We start from the raw sequence: 10,635 nt of genomic DNA on the forward strand, positions 1-10,635 counted from the left end.
CAGGAATAAACATTAAAGCATGTTATCTGTCTGGATAACCTTCACTAAACATGTTAAATGCCACAACAGGCAAACATACATTGAAAAATAAAGAGAACCACACTATTCTGTAGCTGGGTAGCAATACTGATGCCAAACTTCTCACCCAAACATTAATTAAACGAGTCTGTGGATGCTGTCAGAGTCTAATTACAGCTCAGACGCATTCATTAACATCTCATCTCTGACACAGGGGTTTGCATACCTTTCTGGCTCGTACAACCCATCCCAGGTGGTTCTTTAAAACTACTATTCACAGCAGGTCTTAGAAAAGGGTCATTCTCAGGAAATGAGATGAATATTTTTATCACTTGGTTTGAAAAGGTTACTGCTGAACCTTCATATATTCTAATCTCTGTCTCAAAGCCAAGGCCGAAACCAGCGTAGACCCTGGAGGACCACCACTGGGGAATTAAAATCAATCATGACTATATTCAGAATCCTATTAATTCTATCAGCGGGAGGATCATACGTCACACAAATGGTACTTTTTTCTGAGCGTGTCCTTAAAGGTGCCATCTGTAATGTTTGGCAAAAAAAAATCAAGTCATACTCCACATTCCATAACAGATGGGGGCAGTATGCCTCAAAGTGAATTGGTCTACTCTAGAGTAACAAACGAGAAACGGCATAGTCTCTATGCTCCGCCCCTACCTTCACAACAACACTACAGCCATAGCCGAAGCCTAACTGTGCGTTCACACCGCCGGCATCTAGAGCGTCAAAAATCGATCTTGCCGCTCTGCTCACGACGCTGCAGAAAGATTTGTGAGCGCTCAGACGCTCTAACGTAGATTGAATGCTTATTTTGTATTTAAAGCGACGGCAAAGCAAAAAAGCTTGTTGATCTTGTGCAGACTAACCACAAGGAGTTAGAAGTTAACCTCATTAAATATTGTTGTAGACGAAATATTAGGATCCTTTACTTAAAATGAAAAATCTCAGACACCTTGGTCCACGTATCACTTTTAATTTATTTTTTATGCTGTTACGCTAAACAGCAATAATCAACCTGTCCTTTATTCTGCTTGTGAACTGATGTGCCAACTCTCGAGCATTCACCGTGAGACACACGCAATTGACTCTTTTCACACGCTTTCACGCCACACATCAATTTGTTCACGCACAGAAAAACCACGAAGCAAAGAGGACATGGAGACCAACATACTAGACAGAGCAGGTTAGTTATGATATAATAAAATGGGTAACGTTAAGTTATAGCTAGCTAATTATCAAATGCAGCTACGGTTAGCCATCGCTAACATTAGCACGTTTATCGAACAGCCTTCGACACATTGCTATGTTATAACTTCCCGAAAACAAATACACAGACATATAAAACAAACTTCTAGCGAAATACTAACAGCATCTAACTTACTGTTAGAAATGTTGCAAGTTCGGAGTCGAGCCTCATTTCTTTATGGTCCATCAGTTGTCTCCAGCGATTGAAAGCAGTGCCGATGTTTACTCTGATTCGGCTCCTTTTCTTATCAGATTTGATTTGTGATTCCGAGCGCGGTTGTTTCCCTGTAGCGGGTGGTGGTGGTAGGGGTCTCTTGTCAAGGGCTTGACATAATTTCTCTCTCTTCCCTGAACTGAAGTAGGGGGCTGTACTTTCCACACGATTGACATCAGGTTCAAGTACACGCCCACAAGCCGTGCGAGTTATTAGTGTATTGCAGGTTGGCTGGTGGTTATGTTGCCCGCATACCGCCTCCCACGTCCGAAACTGGTATTACGACACCTGTCGGGCCGGGGCTAGTAATGCTAATGCTAATTAAGGTTGATATCTCTGCAGCACTATAACTTGACATTTTTTTTTATGACATCATCGCCCTTATTTATTCTCATTCTTTTGATGCGTGTAGGTCATGTTATGGATATTTTTACCTCAATTTTTGCATATGGCACCTTTAAAACATTTAATAGCAGTATTCACAGCACAAGTGCAACAGGCTGAACGAAACAGCGGCTCAGGCTGGTGCTCAGGTTAATCAAATTTACTAAACTAATCAAGACATTTTTATGAGTCAGTAAAATTGAAAGTCAAAGACCAAATGAAATTGGAAGGAAAAACCGACTGATAAGATTACAGGTGAACTGAGTCAGTGTCAGAAAGATGGATCACCTGTGGACTTTTTAGAGATGGAAAAACAACATTTAAAGAAACTTTTTAGTTGAGTTCCTTCCCACAGTGGCTTTAAAATTAAGAAACTAATATTGTGACACTAATTGAAAGAAAACTACACTAGTAGTATATATACACTACATTATACACTACAGTATATATATATGTATATCAAATACTACATAATTGCAATTTCCTTATGACAGGGCCTGCTTTAATACTATTATTATTATTTATTAAAAAGTTTAATTGCTCAGTTCATCACTATTCTGTGTTAAATGAGCAAAAAAGACTAAAACAGACAGACAGCTTTCCATAATTGAATCCTGGAGATGTTTGTATCCATCATTAGAGAAGTGTGCATAAGACATCTGCTGGATGCTGAAGTCAGGGAGCCAAGACCTCTATTGTCCTTCCCTCAGCTTTCTGTTGATAATCCAAGAGTGACATATCAGTTAACGCATTTCTGCCTTACACGGCTAATGAAGCAGATGCAATGGCCTTTTAATTAGAGTCGGAGAGAAACGGTTGTATCATTAAGACAAGTTTGCCACCTTGAGGTATGATTAGCATTTCCACACCATTAACTCATTAGATGGGTCCGTACATGAGCAAAACGCCTGCAGTTTAACACAGCGAGTTTCTTATTGCAGATATCACTGATTTCTGACATTAGCTCACTAGATATTTGACTTTTTGAAAGCTTTCATGAATTATGACAACTTAATTAGGCTTCTACTAAGATCAGAAGCCATTCAGAACCTTTACACACACACATACAGTACATATATTTCATGAATGATTTCATTTATCATATTAAATATAATATACATCTGTGTGTATTTTATAAATATAAGATAATTATTCTGAAATTAACTTTGCCTATATAAAAAGAGCAACAAAATCTGCGTTTAATTTATGTTTATTCATATTCGAGCACTGCATCATTCCTCTAGTACCCGTATTGATTAGAAAGTCATGCACTTTGAATGTGGTGCTCACTAGGACTAGGACTAATCAAAAGAAAAACAAAGCTTGTGTCATTCCTGAAATAAGCATTCTGCATTGATTAGAACATTTATGGTCACAGCTTGTTCATGAATTTAGATTTGTTGCTCTTTTATTGACAACATGCTCCAAGTAAACAACACAATATGTCTCATTCATTGATTGTGTTCTCAGAAGCCCTAATGAGCCGCTAGATGTGAAACTTTGTGATTCCTTTGAGGGAAACTAAACATTCTGAAATCCGAATGGCCATTCGATGTCCCTGCTAACAGCTAAAACAGTTTTTAGTTTCTGAGAGGAGATGTTTGCCAAGCTGGTATACTAAGACTTAAGAGACAGAGAAAACGACTTACTTACTGCCCTATATTTAATATATGTTATTTTTCTGTGGCTTGCCCACACAAAACTCACCACTATGATAGGTTAGGGGTTTATATTAGCAATAGTAAAAGAGAAGCTGGCCTTGGCAGCACTTATTAATAATACACAATATGTAAATTCTGGAGCAGGTGAAACCCCAGATCATTTTTAATGAAGGCCAGATTCCCTGTCACAGAACATGGCTCATTAATAGAACACGAAACGTCATGCTGATTTTTCATGCTGACACACTGAATGCCTAAATGTGTCTACATATGGCACAGAAACACACATGAGACTTTGGCACATACTAAATATGAAATATCAAACATGGCACAAGATGCTGCATGCAGCATATAACTACAAACAACCCCTAAATAGCACACAGCTCACAAACCGTCTGAATAACAACTCATTATAAATACAAAAGTATGAAAAAATACAAAAGTGAGTTTGAGTTTATCTACTAAACAAAGTTATTGACTTCACAGACAAAACAAGATTATCTGCTGTTCAAAAGTGTACAATGTTTGATAAAGTTAGACATAATGAAAACAATAACTCTGTCAAGGCTAATACATGGGTCTGAACAAACCACAGAAGTAGATATAGTCTACTGCACACAAATATAGAAGGAAGAAAACATCAGATAACGGATGGGGAAACAAGATGAATAGACAGTAATGAACCACAAAAAGATGAGAAGTGAGTGGGAAGAATGAACTGGACCAGAGTTGAGGAGGACAGACTGTGGATAATTGAGTCTTATGGGCTTTTCACACTTGAAACTGTCAAACAAGGGTCATCTTCACTCTGGGTACAGGGTCCAAAACAATTGTCAAGCATCAAATTAGAGTTAAAAACTGACTTTGGCGAGTTTTGACAGTTGCTCTGTAAGGTTATTTCAGAATTATAAAATGATACATGGATTCAATTGAATTGTGAGAATGATGACAGGCACAGTTCAATTTAAGACATTCAAATCATCAGCTAAAAATAAAATCTGTCATGATATGTGAGTTTTTTAACAGCTGTGTGGAAAATTTTAATTTACAGTCACATCTACATACATACTGTACATATGAACTGTACATAAATACACACCGAAACAGAACGCATCTCAATTGCTACCATCATAAATCAACAAAGCTGTCTACACTGCAAGTTTTTGATGTGGCTTTAATGAATTATGCTAATTATTAGACTTTATTATTTGCCAGGCACTTTTGTGAAAGATGTCAAAACTGGCATCCAGCGTGGATGCTAATTATAGGTGCCCTCATTATATTATGGGAAGACCATTTGAATGGATAACCAGGGATTCAGATTCATGCAATGTTCAGCACACTGCAAATACACATCTTAATTGTTGCTGTCACAAAGTGTGATAAGTCATTAGTCTGTGATTTTGTCCCTGAATGTTTAGCAGAGCTGGGCTCTCTCAGATGAATTTAGCCTTTTCACTTTTAATATTTTGTTTTTGTCACTACAGTATAAAAGCTGTTCTTTAGGAAATGAAAAAGGCATGTGAGGATTATCAGTCATAGCTGACAACTTTCATGAACTCCCATCACTGTGTGGGACAGCGGCTGCAAACATCTCAGCAGCCCATTGGGATTGAATCATGAAGGACAACAAAGAAGAGAATAAGAAAGAAAAAGAATAACAGCATGTGTCACAATCGCTGGAAATGCTCTACAATTATGACTGAGGAAATAAACTCTACCTTCAGCCAATCAAATTTCCTTTAATAAAAAAGGCAAGTGAGATGGAAAATATTTATAGCTATTGTTCTAAGAAGGCATAAGATGAAAACTGTGCATTCAAAGAGATTAGAGCGCTGCCGCTCTGACAGCCGAAGAATGATGGGAGATTGAATCTCATATTCTAATACATAGTTGAAATTTGGTATGGTAGTGCTTGCATTGTTTTAAACATTTTTTGAAATAGATAAATAAATAAAACTTGCCAAAGATTGCCTGAAATGCAAGTTACTTGATATCACAAGGCCTATGGACAAAGCACAGTTTACGTAAATGTGGAGGGTTTACAGGAATCAACTAATACATTTTTTTATTAATTAGTCTACGAAAGAAAAAGCTACAATTATGAGAAACAGAAACTAATCCATCCCTTAGGCATTTTTTTAACTCCAAACCTTTGCTTCTGGCTAATATACAAGTCCTCTTATACATAATAATGCTTTCACCAGTGAAAAAAAAAAAAGTATTCATTTAAATCAGGAGAGAAATAATTGATCAAACACTGTTTACAAGAGGGGGAAAAAAAGTCTAAAACAATTCTAAACAAATATGTTGGTGTATTTGGGAGATGACAAAAGGGAATGGATTTTAAAATCAAAACATTATAAACAGTGATGTTTTTTTATCAGCTGTCTGATGGCACCCATTCACTACAAAGGATCCATTGGTCAGTACATATTCGGCTATTTTTCATTTTAGGGTGTACTGTTCCTTTAAATGTAAAGGGCTCCTCCTCAAATAAATGTGTTTACATTAAATATTGATCCGAGTTTGAATTATTTTATAATTTTAGTCAATCATGATTGAGTATCCCAGAGAAAAGTATAATAAATACTTTTTTTTTGTGATATATATAGATATATATATCTATCTATCTATCTATATATATGTATATATTCCAATTATTTTATTTACTGAACACTGAGATTTAAAAAAAATATGAAGTAGCCACAACAGGTAAATATAATCTCAGGTGCATCTGTTATGGATGACTTTAGTCTCAACATCTGTCTAAATGCTGTATAATGTCAGAAACCAGCGTTACAGGGTTGGATGTGGCTACTTCTTGGAGATAACAGAGGTCATACATTACCCCCATATGGCTCATGCACAAATCTCACATGTGGATTATCTGTTCTGCTTGTCATAACATTGGATTTATGAGCTATAATCAATCAGTAGCTGCTATCAGAGGACCCAGGTTCCTCTTCTTTCATGGCTAAAATGGAATATGTGATCGATGGCTTCACTAAGATGAAAAAACTACAACAACAGAGCAGACGATACCATATCTTTTCTCCTGGGGTTTCAGCTACGTGTCCAGCCAAACTGCTGTAAACATACAGCAGAAATTATTTATTCTTTTTGTTCTTGAACTAAAAACTGAACAAAAGAATTCAGAAAAGAACACAGCATCTGCATATCAAAATTATGTTCATTTGTAATTTGGTTTATTCTGTTCTTACTTGAATGCATTCTATTAAACATTGCTTTCTTGTTCCAAGTAATGAATTTCTGTAGTAATGTAATCACTTAATTGAAGTGCACATAGTATAGTATCAGTAAATCAATATAACACTGACAAGAGTGTGTGCATGTCAGCGAGTTCATATGCCATTTCACTGGTGTTCATCTTCTACATTGTCCTCAATATGAGGCCATAAATCAGAGAGAACAGGTCTGTCAGGTGGTTGTGTCATGTCTATGTTATTCAATCCTCTGATCCAAGGTCGCAGTCGAAGCAGCCAAGAAGAACAAGTGCAGAATTGAAATGGAGATGCTTGAGGTCTGATTCACACTCAAGAGTATAACGATTGGATTCACTTTCACTGGCAAAATGACCACACTTTTACTGTCGTATAAAAGGGATAGTTTAGCAAAAAATGAATGAGATTTCAGAAGGTGGGATTTCAGTGTATTTCATAAGCTGGTTGCAACCCAGTCTCTTTGGAATAATGTGACATGGTGACATTTCTGATATTACAAGTTTTGTGTGCATTTCACAGTTTTCAAAAGTGTAATGTCTAATTTATGGTATGTTCGCTTTTACCAAAAATGCGTGGCAGTGGCAGTTAGGAGATGAATGTCTGGTGTCTGGTGAGTGGCACTAAAAGGTTAATGAGGGGTTTAAAAAAAATAATTAGGAGTTGAACGACTTCTGATTTTTTAAGTCAACTTTTATGTGATGAGAGTCGAGACGAAGTCAACTAGCCGCTGATGACGTCATTAATGAACAAATAAGTCTGGAGCTGTGACAAACACCTTGTGCACAGCTATGGCATATGACACAGCGCTGCACACATGGCTATTTCTTCCTATAACAGCTCAATTTGATCAGTTCTTTTGCCTTTGGGTCATTATATTTCTCACAGATTTCTGCTCGTTCTAAATCAGATACAGATAAAGTAGCACGGTAATCATTGCATTCATATGAATGCATTAGTGAGAGCGATTGCGATTCTGTGTGCGTGATGTATGAGCAGCGCATTCGATTAGAATGGTGATTAACTTACCTGTACAATAAGCTGTTTAAAACGTGCCATTCAATTAAAACGTACCATTCAATTTGGAGCATCTAGTAATATAATCACACGTCTTGTGAAGTGCTTTCAGAATATGCATTTATTTATCATTTTAACTGTTGCGTAAACGTGGAAGCCCTTTCTGTTGTGCCTTCTAGGACCAGCAACTAGTCGACGTCAAGCTTAAAGCGTTGTGGCAGAGCATTGAAGTCGACTAGTCAATGCAACCTCTAAAAATAAATTACCTAAACCTTGCTGAAGCAACCATGTGAATTTCAGCTTGATTCTACAAGTCTTTTACCTTATTTATAGTGATTCATGTTTTACCAGGTGAGCTACTGAGCAAGTTTACGTCAGAAAAACCATACATATAGAGCTGGTTATGTGATGCAAATGTCAGAATGTATTGGTTTAAATCATGCACTATTGATGTTGTGACATCAAGAACCACGTGAAAATAAGTAATTGTTAATCAATAATCTGCCCCTATAATCATAATTTGTGTGAACAAAAATAAACGTTTTTGGTGTTGTACTGCCAACAGAGTCCATTTCAACTGGAAACTGCAATAAATTGTAAGTTTTTGGAGCTTTACAAAAATGTGCTGTAAGTAGAGGTATGTTTTCCAAATGAGCTTAGATTGGTTTATTCACAACACAGCATTACTGCAGTCTTATTGCGTAACTAGACTAATGTTTTTTGGGTGAACTACTCCTTTATCACATCTGAAATGTCTCCTCATTTTACACTCAGCATTTGTTGATTGCCCACAGTGCTGTATATATGGATCATTTCACAGCAGATTTTCCACAGCTTTGGCACTACATTCATAACTTTTTACACGTCGATAATCACTTGCATAAGCAGCTCTTTGACAGCTCATGGCACCCAGTGACATCACTGCCAATCATTTGTCTTTCACTAAAGTGAGACAGTATGAATGCCACACGCCTGGGGATCTCAAGCCGTCAAACTAATTTCTTAATTACAGAATGAAGTGCACTCATGCGCAGAGCTGTTCTCATGCCACTTCATTATTGAACTAAGCCAATTAAACTCAGAAAGGCAGGAGCAAACAATTACAATTTCCCCATCACAACTGTAAACCAGTCATGCGCTCTCTCATTACTGTCCCAGCTCCCAAAAACACCCTGTGCCAGCCTAATGTGGTTTAAAGTCAAGACAAGGCAATTTTACCCTTGACGGCATCAAACAGAATGGTGGAAAAATAAAATGGCGGTGATAACATGCTTATACCTACATTGTGCAAAACTCACAAAAAAATTTTTTATACAGATGATTGAAGTTTCCTATTTTTTATCTCGCATTTGCTTTAGTTACATTATATTTATATTATCTCACATTTATATTAGTTAAATTATCACACAAGTTAGTCTTCAACTGTCCAGGAAGTATATTGTTTTTAAGCATGAGTATTAACCTTTTAGCACCAGTCATCAGAGATTTCATTTCCAAACTGCCACAATATGTAAAACAACAAAATAAAACTGCAACATTTACTTTAATTTGTCTTTAGGGAAATGGAACACGCTTTTATTGTTGCTCACTGGATATTTTGAAAGTACTGCAAAACATACAGGAAGTGAAATAATATAATTAGCTATTTCCAATGACCCAATGTTTCTACTAAAATGCATTTTAACCATGAAAAAGAAATCCTTTATCTTTAAGAACTGTCTGATGTAAAGAAAGTGATCGATTCTGTTTTGGGCCTCCATTACGTTGACATTCTCTCCCCATCTAATTCAATTTCAGATTCTAACTGTACCAGGAAAGAACTTCGATTACCTAAATGACTGGTATTTAATCGTCTGCCACACACCAGTTATACCTGACAGATGAACTGTCTGTACAATCAGACCTCATCTTACTTTATAAGATGAGGTCTTATAAAGACCCCCCCCCCCCCACACACACACAAACACACACACACACACAAACAAATCTTCACAGTAGAGGCTTTATTTCATTTCCGTCTGTAGTCTAAAATAAATTAACCATTTCTGCTGGTCTGAAGATAATCTAGGAAAAATATAGCATCAAAACAAAAACAAGGGGATAAAAGATTGAAACTGAAAATGACAGACTTTCCCCCCATTGTCTCTAAACAGAATCGTCTGGAAAACACTTGAGCCTTTTATCTCTCCAGCCAAGAGTACGCCACCAGCACAACGAAGCTTACTGTTTTCATACCACTAATCTCAAATAGAAGACTTGATTGGGTGTTAAACACATTGTCAACAATGAATTTCATTCTGTTCCACAGAAAACAGCTTATGGATTTGGCACAGCATGAGGTTGCACAAATAAGTGACAGGATGAAGTTTTTAGAAGAGCATTCCTTTAAGAAATTCACGTTCAAGAAACAAGAAATTCTAATTAAAGTCATCAAATCATTTGAAAAAGTAAGCTGATGCCCAAAGATATTAGAAATCACCTTGGCTCTGGGTGTTTTGTTTACTTGCTTGACTTTAAAATGACATATTTTGTTTGTATGCCTGTATTTCCCAGGAGCCCACATGAAATGTCAGGTTTGATTTTTTTTAAATGCCGCAGAGATAAAGGGCTGCTTGTATTGGATTCAACTAGAAGTGGCCAAAGGCCTCAGCCGGCTCTATTGTATGTTCATTTGAATTCCAGGCCACTATTTTCCACAAGCCTCTCTGTGTGTGTGTGTGTGTATAGAAGAACCTGAGGCTTCTCCTCAGGAGCATAAAACGCAGTCTGAGCATGACTGCCATCCAGATGAGACAGAGACACATACAGCAGGACCCCTCAGAGCACAAAGAGGGAT

The sequence above is a fragment of the Carassius auratus genome, chromosome 10 (assembly GCF_003368295.1).
Source record: "Carassius auratus strain Wakin chromosome 10, ASM336829v1, whole genome shotgun sequence".
Classification (NCBI taxonomy): Eukaryota; Metazoa; Chordata; class Actinopteri; order Cypriniformes; family Cyprinidae; genus Carassius; species Carassius auratus.